At 45.5% G+C, this 7,372-nt stretch overlaps 1 protein-coding gene across 3 annotated transcripts in view; it reads left to right on the top strand.

The window, feature by feature from the left end:
- Window positions 1–4,354: 4,354 nt before the first annotated feature.
- SUPT5H (SPT5 homolog, DSIF elongation factor subunit) overlaps window positions 4,355–7,372 on the top strand; it is a 387,057-nt gene continuing 384,039 nt past the window's right edge. For 2 of the 3 annotated variants that reach the window (XM_078661136.1, XM_078661135.1), the window contains exon 1: window positions 4,466–4,601. The gene's annotated coding sequence lies outside the window, so the exon portion shown is untranslated. Of the gene's footprint in view, window positions 4,602–7,372 lie in introns of all 3 variants that reach the window. The other variant, XM_078661137.1, reaches the window with a different exon arrangement.

The raw sequence follows: 7,372 nt of genomic DNA, 5'->3' as shown, positions 1-7,372 counted from the left end.
CCCTCTAACATCACTAGCTGGGGAGGGGATATCAGACCTCGACATTCTATCGACTATTTCCAGTCTACAACTAACCCAGATTTAGTTAGATTTAATTACCCGAATGAGCCATACACCAGGCCCGGTACACTACACGAACCTAGTGTTATTGGTTGGGGCACTAGCCTCCCGGGTCATGATCATCGTGGACAGGGCAATAGGTTTATATATCCGATGAGAAACGATCAGCTTAGGATACGCCCAATTACTCCCCAACCCATGTGGAACATGCCAGCTTTTGGCCAGGGTCAGGTAGCTACCCCCCTTGGATGGGGATTTGGCACGAGAAATAGGTATGGCCCTCTATCAGACCTAAACACCTGTGATTGACTCAATGTAGGAGCCGATCTAGCAAATGAGGCATTGATTACGCCATTAATAAAAAGTGGCCGAAATAACATCATCAAAACCAATAGCAACCCTAACCACAAGGAAGCTTCTGGTCCTCAAGAGCCCCCAAAATTCAACCAGCCCCCGACTCTATTTCAGAGGGAGGTTTGCGCTGCGACAACCCCAATTAGCGAGAACGTACAGAGTTTCTCTCAAGGGGAACTTACTGAGGGACCACCAACGCCACATATTGCAGAAGGGGATTTGGAGGGGATCAAAGTACCTAGGTTAACCACTGATCCCTGTAAGATCTTAAGCTGGAACATAGCAGGTTTAAATGCGAAACGTGAAGATAACGCCTGGTTGAGTTTTATCTCAAACCATCATATCATTGCCCTGCAAGAAACTTGGGACACATCCGCCAGCCTTTGGTGGGATGGGTTCACTAGTTTCACTAAACCTGCAGTTTCCAGCAGAGCGGGCAGAGCCAAGGGTGGCTTGGCTATCTTGTTCTCCTTAGATATAAAGGGTAGCTATAGGCAGATCAGCACCGACTCTGATAACATCTTAATGGTCGAAAGGGTGATTAACAATAGTAGCAGGACTTTATATGTTAATTTTTATAATTCTGGGAATAGTGACTATAGAGGTCACAACATCGCTAACCTAGATAGCATTTTATACTTAGTATCTCAGAATATCCAGTTTGCTTATGAGTTTATTTTATTAGGCGATTTTAATATTCACTTATGTAACCTAGCATGTAAGGGAAGTAGCGTTAATGAGGAAGACGATGCAGCCTTAAAGGGTCCTCACTTTGAACATTCTGTAGAGGGGCAGGAGCTTGAAGAATTACTCGCTAATTATGATTTGTACAACCCATCATCTTTAACCCTGAGGAAGTGAAAAAAGCTCTTTTGGCAACCACAAAACACAAGGCACCTGACGGAGTCCCCGCTGACTTTTTTATGTACTCTCCAAATCTGTGGGCGGAGGTGATGTCAAATGTGTTCAACGCAGTTAATGCCAACCATGCCCCTGTCTCGTGGGCCATATCTACCATCGTCCCTATTTTTAAAAACAAAGGCCAGCGGGATGATCCCGCGTGTTATAGGCCCATATCTCTTCTGGACTCAACCATTAAAATCTTGGGAAGAGTACTTTTATCCAGATTGAGGGAGAATGTTGAGGGCTGTGGCGGGCTGTCTGAACTACAATATGGTTTTAGAGAGAGAAAAGGGACCATTGAACAATGTATTAATCTGCATTTACTTATCTCTAAATATACTGTGGCCAAGGAGGGTTCCGTGTTTCTTGCTTTCATGGACCTCTCCTCGGCCTTCGACCTGGTCAATAGAACAAAACTATGGTCGATCTTGCTGGAGATGGGTATTGATGAAGCCCTTGTTATGTTTATGGCGACTATGCACCAGGAGCTCTTTGCAGCTGTTAGAGTGACAAACTATGGCAGATGCACCCCATTGTTTAAATCTTTAAAGGGGGTACGGCAAGGCTGTATTCTAGCCCCCTTGCTATTTACCATCTACATTAATGGCTTGGGAGAACATCTGCGGTCCCAGGTAGCGGATGTTCCGCGTGCAGGAGGTGCCCTAATACCGGCACTCCTGTATGCGGACGATGCCGTGTTGATCGCTCGAACTGGCGTTGGCCTTCAGCTCCTTTTGGATGCTTTTGGTTCTTATATGGACAATCTGGACCTCAAGGTTAACGTCTCTAAGTCACATACGATGGTAATGGGGCGCGAGTGCACAAAAAAAAGACACAAAACATTTTTCTGCAGAGGGGTCCCTGTCTCTAAGGTAACCACATTCCCCTATTTGGGCGTTTTGTTTGATCAGAAAGGATCATGGGGCCCACAGATAAGAGCAAAAAGGTTGGCTGTAACCAGATCTTCCTCAGCGCTCTTGGGCTTCGTTGGGCTCTTTTAAAAATTTATAAGAGTAAGCCTGTGGCTATTGCACTATATGGGTCCCCCTTGTGGGGGTATGTAAATCTTGACCCTATCCAGAGAGCAGAAAATAGATTTATTAGATCCTTGCTCTCTGTACCGCAGTCAACCCCAACGTACTCTATCCACAAAGAGGTGGGCTTACCCTATCTGTCTGACACACTGAGCCTAGCCCCTTTGACCCTGTGGTTGAAAATGTGGTTGAACGAAGACCTTCCCTTAAACCATAGAATCTTACATGATGTCCTAGCGCTCGATAAATACAGCAGCATTCCTTGGCTGTCGTATTTGGCCAAATCGTTCTTAGACCTGGGTCGCCCTGAACTTTTTTCATCCCCTGAGAAAATTAGGGCCCAGGATATAGACCACATAAAAAAGTCCTTCATGGACAGGAAGGAAGTGCGCCGTGAGGCTCATGAATTGATGAAACCAACAGTGAGGGCTCATAGCCTCCTGGTTAGCACATCTTCGCTCGCACCTTACCTTAGCTTCGTTACCTTCCCTTACCACAGGTTTTTATTAACAAAGTTTAGATTTAACCTGTTACACCTTTGTCTAGGTTCTTTTAAGAGCTGGCAGAAACCAGACTTAGCCCCCCCTTGTAGCTGCGACCATTTCTCAGTGCAGGATACAATGCATTTCGTAATGTTTTGCAGCTTGTACCATGAGCAGAGGAAAAAATATTTGTTGCCAATCCTGAAAGAAGCCGGCTTCACACAGGTGCGCCCGGCGCTGCTCTTTTTACAACTTCTGTCAAACCCTCGCATTTCCTTCTGCACTGCTAATTTTTTGGTGGCAGCAGCAAGGGCGAAAGCTGCCGGCCATATTTCGCCTTAAAAGTAATGGTTCTACAACGTTCCTTTTGACATGAAATGTATTTATATTTTAACTATGCATATAGTTTTTCTATTTGCTTGCTGCTTTTAAGATAACCATGGAACATGTATTTTATGTGATGTTTTTGTGTGTTCGTTTCTTTGTATGACTTGAAAAAAGTCGAATAAAGATATTCTGACTGACTGACTGACAGTTGTGTCCGCTACCAAAGATAACTGATAAATAATGTAGTGCTGGAGCAAGATCAGCGTTTTGTCTAGTGACAGTTTTCACAAAAGAATATGAATCATACATATTCCCAAAACTGTATTTTAGGAGGATTAGCTGTGAGTTCCTGCTTTTTACTAGTTTAATGCCCTTTCGTTTCTGGTGCTTTGCAGCAGTTTTAAAGATCTTAAGTTTCGTGTTGATTCAATGGACGTAATTTATGATATGTATGTTTCCCTCATATTCATTGTATGATTTTGCTCGCAAGAAAGTGTCACTCATAGTCGTTGAATATCACTCATCTCATAATTACACTGAAATTATGACAATGTCACAAATAAGCAGTCTGAAACCTTGGCAGCTATGCATTACGTCACGCATGAACTTTGAAGACTTGCTAGCTATGCCGAAAAATGGCGCCTGTTGTATTTGGAGGGTTAGATCCATATTGATTGGTAGATTCTGATCATTGCACTGATAAGTTGGTGTTATGAAAAATGTATTTTGTATTTTGAACTGTTTGCATTGGCTGTTGTTTTACAGTAGAGTAAAAGACAAGCGTATTCCGAGCCTTTGGTGCCGCCAGAATGCCCTTATCTGCAACATTTTATGATTGGCTATTATGTTGCGATGTTCTATGACACGCTGTATTGACCATTCCTGGGATTTGTAGTTTATTGTATTTTGCATGCCCTTTTATTGATGTTTAAATGGACGAGTCAATTAAAATAAGGGAAGGCGTAAAACTGTACCCCCTTCCCCCGGGCTGCCTGTCCTGACTTAGATTTCCAAAACTGCCTCCCAGACAGCTTCCTACCGAAGTAAGCAAGAAACAAGTTGATAGACTTGATGACGTATTTTGGATAAGCGCATCTATCAGAAGTTGTAAACGTAATGAACACCGAGCTGACTACAACAAGTGACGCAGCCTTGACCCGGTAAATGCCGGGTGGTTCTCGTCATCTTTAGTCCACTCAGCAAAGCCTGGGTGCACCGGCTGGAACGCTAAAAGAGATCACAGGAAGTGACGCGCCGTAACATAGTGTTGTGCTGGCCGGGTGGCTCTCGTCTGGCGGAAGTCAGAGGCACCGTAACGTTTGCACGACTAACCGGGAATTTCCAGTAATCTCAGGCCTGGACGCGGCTCGTTAGGGACTGTCAAGTCTCCCAGGGAAGAGCCGGGAGCCCGCCACCCGACGGAAGGCGGCGATCGCAGCAGGTAACGTTTGCCACCGGTTCCCATGTTAGCAAAGGAGTAGGAACTACCGATTTTCTGCGGGTCCCACATACTTGGTTCACCGGGAGCGGAGTCTTGCATTTCTGACCCACACTGAAGCCCGCCCTGATCCTGCGCCGTGAGCGGTTGCATGAAGTTCAGGGTGTTCTTCTCTCCCTTGTGTGGTGTCCAAATCTCATACAACATGAGGCCGGCCTCCCCTGTTCTGTTTCTCCTGGATTATTCGCGCCCACATAACTTCTGACTCCGCACCCGATTAGCCGTATTATAATTAAACTGCAAAAAGGAGGGGGCGCTCTTTAGAGCCCATATACTGAGACCACAACAAGCTATTGATGCTTTCTTTTTCCAAAGTTAGGACCAGCTTTTTTTTCTTCCTTGAAGATTTCGTTGATCACTTCCTGTACCAGAGTGTTGACTGTGCTCCCATATTCTCATTGACCTCATTAGAAATTAGCCGTGGCAAGGAAGTTGATTTGTTCTGTCCACATCTGTCAAGTTGACAGAATCCTTCTGTGTTGCAATTTCATGGTTTCAGTGTGCATATGAGTGCCATTCTGCTCTCAAATGCGTAACACTTTCTCACAAGTAAAAAGGGGAAAAGCAGTATTTGAGTGACTGTGGATTTAGTTACTGTATCGAGACGTATCATATAATAATGAGCCTATTACTAAAACTAACCAGACCCTATGCTAATCCTTATTAGTTCAGATCCATTACCGATGCTTGTTAGTAGTACCAGATCAATGAGTATTAACTCGGATTATACTGTGAGTAATTAGAATTGAAAAATGTTTCAACTATGAGAATATTTGTCTGTGAATTATAAATGACTGGGTCTGTGGGAGGGATACTGTTCTTCAGAGTGTCTCAATTACTCCTGTTTTTCCCTTCACACACTTATCGCTACATTTTCTCTTGCTAATCCAATCCTAGCTGTACAGTCTTCAGTCATGCTCCATTATGCACACCCAAACGCAATTATTTTTTTGTAAATGTATCTTTGTTTGATGAATTAAAATCATGACAATTAAAGAGTACTTTTTGTGTACAAAAGAGTTAAAAAGGCAGATCATCCATACAAAGTAGTTGAAAAAAAGAGGTGTTCTTGCTAAAAGTTAATTGGGCGAGATGTCCCTGGTGGTTAAATGATCACGAACAAGAACGGTTACCTGGGGTGACAGACGATTCCTGGTAGCTACTCCCAGATTGTGGAACTCCCTCCCTTCACATATCAAAACTGCCCCTACTCTCATTTGCTTTCGTAGAGCCTTGAAGACATGGCTCTTCAACCAATAAGTTTGTGTACTAATCACTGTATCCTAGAGGATCTCACTGCGCCTAGACACCCTTGGGTATTAGTTGCGCACTAAAAATTCCATAAAATAAATAAATGATTGTCCGAATTCCTGGTTTATCTGATGTAAAGCGTAAGCTGACTCGGGCAGTGTCATCATTGTTGAGGGCAGACAGAAGACAGCCAAACATTAGCATTCTAAGAGGTAGAGTGAAAGTGAGTAAAACAATGGAAACAAGGCAGCGTTTTGAGGATTGGCTCAAAATGTTCAAGAGTGCATTAACGGCGACGGGTGACATTATAGGTATACAGGTTATGGCGGGAGCGCATGCAGACCTGTTGTTCTGAGGTTTTTGGCTGCACTTGTGACCAATTTGGTGAACCGGATGTTGAGCATCGTGTTTTCTGGGTTCATGGCAGTTATGATGGCTTGTCGGCACGATCGAAATCAGAGTTTGTTCCGTTCACCCCGCATTACCTCCTCGTCCTGTCTTCCTCGCCACAGTAATTACCCATGAGCCTCCGGCTCCACACAGAACTCCAAGCATAAAAAAACAGCGCTCTATTCTCCCTCTCCCTCCTCCAATATGGTCCCCAGTGGCTCCAGCCAATCCCATAAAGGGATACGGAAAAACCAACACGACCTGTTCTTTTTTTTTCTGCACTACTTCGAGTGTTGTGTTCCCTGCTGGTCAGGTGAGTGGGGGCTGGGGTACTGCTGGAGCAGCCCCGCTTGTCCTCTAGTATTGGGAAGGGGGACGTTAGTGTATTGCCATTCCTTGGTGGTTTGACCGTGTTGTTTTGTTTAATGATTTTTTTCTCCCCCTTCTTTTGCCGTTGCGCTCCGGTCCTGCTCTAGCGGACTTGGGAGCGTTTCTATGGACTGGGCGCCTTGTGCCTCGCTACTTGTGAATGCGCCTTGGGTCCTGCTGTGCGGGGTCTTACTGGCCGTGTTCTGTCTCCCGGCCGAGCGTCCTGCTGTGCGGGTGTGTGCGCGGCCGGGTGCGTTTTCCTTGGGGGGCCGAGGACTCCCGTGGACTCGTGGTGCGTGTTGGTCGGTTGCGGGTGCCTGTGGGGGCCGGAGGCTCCCGGTGACTCGCACTTACCTTCTGCTGACTCTATGTGTCGGGGGCTGCGGGAGGCGAGACGTGGCTTCTCGTGCTGTTTTCCCTGTGCACGTTGGGTCCGGGCATTCTTACCGGGATGCGCGCAAGACTTCACTCGCTTTTCTGTGCTGTTGGGGGCGTGCAGTGGGTGTTTTCCATTGGTTGCTTAGCAACCTCGGGTATATATTTTTTTTTGATCAGGTGTTTTCTGTGGATTGCCTGTGTTTGTCCCTCATGTTTGGATCTTATGGAGGGTGGTTCTTCCGATTTGGCTGCTCCTGATTCCTTGGAGGCTTTTGGCTCTGGGGTAACAATTCCTTCTATGGGATTATTGCTGAGTGTGGTAGCTT

The sequence above is a fragment of the Lissotriton helveticus genome, chromosome 9 (assembly GCF_964261635.1).
Source record: "Lissotriton helveticus chromosome 9, aLisHel1.1, whole genome shotgun sequence".
NCBI lineage: Eukaryota > Metazoa > Chordata > Amphibia > Caudata > Salamandridae > Lissotriton > Lissotriton helveticus.
This window is presented reverse-complemented; position numbering and strand designations above follow the sequence as displayed.